The sequence below is a fragment of the Cebus imitator genome, unplaced genomic scaffold (genome assembly GCF_001604975.1).
Source record: "Cebus imitator isolate Cc_AM_T3 unplaced genomic scaffold, Cebus_imitator-1.0 Scaffold256, whole genome shotgun sequence".
NCBI classification, from domain to species: Eukaryota; Metazoa; Chordata; class Mammalia; order Primates; family Cebidae; genus Cebus; species Cebus imitator.
The window spans coordinates 1,233,997-1,238,482 of record NW_016107571.1 but is presented as its reverse complement, the minus strand read 5'-3'; the positions used below and the strand labels follow the sequence as shown (position 1 = coordinate 1,238,482).

At 50.2% G+C, this 4,486-nt stretch overlaps 1 pseudogene across 1 annotated transcript; it reads right to left on the bottom strand.

Annotated features, from left to right (window-relative positions):
- Positions 1 to 569: 569 nt before the first annotated feature.
- LOC108283121 lies at positions 570 to 2,553 on the bottom strand (annotated as a pseudogene). Its single transcript, XR_005195565.1, has 4 exons — positions 2,411 to 2,553; positions 1,909 to 2,140; positions 843 to 938; positions 570 to 752 (listed from the first exon to the last, which is right to left on the bottom strand). The product of XR_005195565.1 is annotated as a glutathione S-transferase Mu 2-like (transcript).
- Positions 2,554 to 4,486: the final 1,933 nt, after the last annotated feature.

Here is a 4,486-nt window from a genome sequence, read left to right as displayed (position 1 = left end):
AGCCCTGACTGCCGCCCATAGTTCCAGAGGCTCACAGGGAGCCCAGCACAGCCTCCGGGCTCTGGGACCCTGAGCAAAGGACTGACCCTCTCACTCTCAGTGTCTTTATTTCTAAAACGGGCAAGATAATTCTGTCACCCTGTAGGAATGTTGTAAAGTTCAAATTCGACACCATAGGTATAATGTGCTGGTCACAGTTCGTGGCATGAAGCCAGCACTCAACAAATGCAAGTTATTCTTTTGTTCTTCTTCTTCTTCTTTTTTTCTTGAGAGGGGGTCTCACTCTGTCGCTCAGTCTGGAGTGAAGTGGCACAATCTTGGCTTCAAGTGATTCTTCTGCCTCAGCCTCCCAAATAGTTGGGATTACAGGTGTGCGCCACCATGCCCGGCTAATTTTTCTATTTTGTGTTTTTTTTTTTAGTAAAGATGAGGTTTTTGCCATGTTGGGCAGGCCAGTCTCAAACTCCTGACCACAGGTGATCCACCCACCTTGGCCTCCAAAGTGCTGGGATTACAGGCATGAGCCACCAGCCACGGGCATAAATGCGAGTTATTCTTTGTATAGCTCCAGGACTGGGAAAGCATCACAAAGGAGGGAAAGAAATAAGGGGCATTAGAGAGAAAGGAAGATGGGGCATCACCTCAAATCGGGAGATGAAGTCCTTCAGATTTGGAAAGGCGTCCAAGCAGGTGGGCTCAAATATTTGGTTTCTCTCAAGGCCATCATAAGCGATGAAATCCACAAAGGTGATCTGGATAAGGTCAAGGATATGTGGGCTGAAACCTCCATAATACAGGAAGCATGACAAATCTGTAGTGTTCCCATCACACGTCCCAGGTACCTTGTCCCCAAGAAACCATGGCCGCTTCCCCAGAAACTGTGAGTAGAGCTTCAGCATTTCAGGAAGTCCCTCCAGGTATTCTGGCTTTAGTCTCTCCTGAGGCAGAAAACAGCTGTCACCACCCTCAGACACAAGCTCCCTGCACAGATGCGGCCTCCCCAGGGCTGTGCATTGCCCCAAGCAGCCACAGGCAAGCAGCCATCTTCCCCACAACTGGAACTGGGTCAGTGCCAGGCTTCAGTTGAATACATCAGCATTTATTAGACTCTAACGGGGTGGCTCAAGGCTTTCTGAGGTGATGGGAAGGCAGAAAGGAATGTGACACTGTCCCTGAATCTGTCCCCACTGACCTCCCAACAACCTCTGGGTCAGCCCCAAGAGCACCCTAGCACCTGGCAGTCTCTGATCCAGACATGAGCAGAATCTAGGATGCAAAGAACTTTAGGAGCTCAGGGAAAGAAGTAGAAAGTTCCTCCTAGTGGAGCGGCAGAAGAATACAATGGACATTGAGTGGTTTCTGAAAAGATGAGGAGATATTCAGAGGCTGAGTGAAAGAAAGGAGGGGAAAACAGAGCCTCTGGCTGTGTCCCTAAGCTGCCTGTTGGGAAAATGCGCTGATCTCAGTGTGTGTCAAGAGAGTACTCAGAAGACACCAAAGTCTGTAGGTGCCATTGCATTCCTTTCTTTTGCGCGTGTTTTCCCCCAGTTTGAGTTTGTGTATGCCAAAGCAAGCAGACGATATAAACCGCTTAGGAGAGATGGCCCAAAGCACAAGTCATGGGTCAGAGATGGAGGGGATTCTAGAAGTAACCATTACTGTCTAGAGGGTGAATCCATACCCTGGGGAGTCTGGAGTCTATAAGTGCATTGGTTGGGAATTGATTTAGAGGTTTTGAGACAACTTTGGAGTTTGAGAGTCACTCTGGTGGCAGTATAGGAAATAGCTTGGAGGATGAGTAGCAGGAAGGAGTCCAAATGGAAAACAGGAACAGTGTAGATGGCAGTACCAGTCTTGGCTCCTGATCAAAACTCTGAAGGGAAAGGGGTGACGGGGTAGGGGGCTCACAAAATCTGGATCATAGCAGAGTCTGGCCAGCTGCATGCGGTTGTCCATAAGCTGGTTCTCCAAAATGTCTTCCCAAATCTTCTCCTCTTCTGTCTCCCCACCTGCCACCCACAAAACACAGACTCACTCTCAGCATCGCACCCCAGACAAGCCCNCCGTCCCCCATCGTGTACTTCTTTTCCTCGTAGCTTGAGTCTGTGTATTCCAGGAGCAGGCGGATGGCGTGGGCCAGCTGGGAGACATGGCCCGCGGCTCGGGTCAGAGCTGGAGTGTCCCTGACTTGATGACTCTCTCTGCACCAGGGGAGCCCCCAGTCTACACTGCACGCACCGGTCGCCTCCTCTACCCGCCCCCACCCCCGAACACACACACTGCGTCATGCACAGGCCCTTCTGAGGGGCGGAGGGCCTGTGGAGGAACTGTCCCTAGAGCCGGTCCCGCAGCTGCTCCGCACTTCCCTCCGCCGCGCCCTCGTCCCGCCGCCCAGCGGACCCTCGCTCACCCCGCGGAGGTCCCAGTACCCCAGTGTCATGGGCATGGTGCTGGCTTGTGCGGATTCTGCAAACAGGCCTCAAGCGGCGCCGGAGTCAGACTTTTAGTCCGGAGAAAGGGGAGGAAGGGCCTTGCTGCGACCCCGCCCCCAAACGCGCCCTTCTGGAGGCCCGGGAGCGCGCGCCCGGGGCTGGGTTCAGTAAGAGCCCCTCCCGCCCGCCAGCCTAAAGGGTTCCGGGAGCGAGGTCAGAGCACCCCAGGAAATGGGCCAGAGGAAAGGAAATGTGGTCTGTGTGTGCTTTTAGGGGCCCTTGGGTACTGAGTCCTTGGGTCATCTGACCAAGTACTGTGTAAATTAGCCACTTCGTATTTTGGCACAATTTATGAATCTGAATCCAAGGATCAGACCCAGCAAGGAGGTGAGGTATCTGAGGTGCCCCCTAGAAATGTCCAGCCAGTCGGCTAGGTGAGCCTCACATAGACTGCACAGCCTAGCAGTGAGTTTAGTGGCCACAGAGGAAAGCTGAGGGAGGCTGAAGGACTCCCCCCACCAAACTGAGGGTCGAGCTGCTGTTTCTCTCGGCCCAATAACGAGATGCAGATGAGCTGGGGAGAAAGAGTTTTTATTTCTGCAACCGGTTACAGGGAGAAGGCCTGGAAATTACCACCAGACCAACTCAGAATTACAAAGTTTTCCAGAGCTTATCTACCTTCTAAGCTATATGTCTGCATGTAAGCGTGCATTCATCTAAAGACAAGTGATTAACCTCTTTTAATCTATCACTAAGGTCTGAGTCTTGAAGACCTTCCTCTGGAGCCTCCTTCTATTTACTTAGTCTAAATGGGTCCAGGTGCCGGGGATGATTACCCTTCTCTTGTCTCCTGCTAAATCACAAAGGTTTGGGGAGTTCCTTCAGAACCCCAATAAACTTGTTTGTGGAGGCCTGGGGAGTTTCTTCAAACCCACAATAAAACTTGTTTAATCCTAAATGTGTCAAGAATTTCTTCATTATTTTGTCATGCTTTAAGGCCCAGGAAAGACCTAGGCAAACTCTTGGTGACCGTTTGTTACATTCCAGCCTTTGTATAAAGGCCTGGCTTTTTTTTTTAAGCTTTTAATATTTAACCACTCAGTCAGTACTGAAACAGTTGTTATGAAAGCCTGTGTTCGTGAGATCCGGCCTGCCATAGAACCTGTCCTCAGAGAGGGCAGAACCCTGTCCTGCTGAGGAGGGAGGTCAGAGGATGGTGGCCAGAGAGGAGCCTGAGGACTCCCCACAGGCCCACACGCAGGGTGGGGACCCTCCCCTCTCCAGAGCCACCATTCTGGACCTGGACCTGGCTCCTGACCCATGTGTGTTTTTCAGTATGAGAGGGTGGCTCCAGTGGCCTTTGAAGTCACGCTGTGATCTGTGACCCATGGTACAACCGCCACAAGAACAATGTCCAACCTGCCAACTTTCTTCTTTCAAGGTAGAAAGAAAACTATTTCAAGAGTTGTGCAGTGAAGTGACTTGGGGTTGATTTTGCTTTGTTTAAAGGATATTACAAATAATAATGGATATATGAAAACAGATGACAGACCTTTAAGGAGAAATCGTTTTACAATGTAAAGGACAATGTTATTGCATTGCAAAAAATTATTATTATTATTTTTTGGAAATTAGCTAAAATATTGTTAGGACTGCAGAGGATGAACGCAGTATACCAAAAAAAGTTTCAAGCCACATGGAAAATGTGTGGATTGGGGTTGAGCAGCACAGGGAGGCTCCACCACATCCCTATGAGGCTGCAGAAGTCAGGTGGTCAGCAGGTGTCTGCCAAGTTGGGGCACTTGGACACTGTGTCACTAAGGCTGGCAAGGCACAGTCCTTGCTGCAAACACTCCTTACCCATCCAGACCTGGGCAGTACTTCCAGCTCAGATACTGGTAGGTATCCATGTTTAGAAAGCAGTTTTGGCCTCAAAGTGAATTCCTATGTAGATTTTCCTGCAGTGAGGCAATAGCACCAGCACAGACGCAAGTGCCTGGCCCTAGGAATCGTTATATTTCTCATTATGCATTAAGAGTTTATGATTCTGAGTT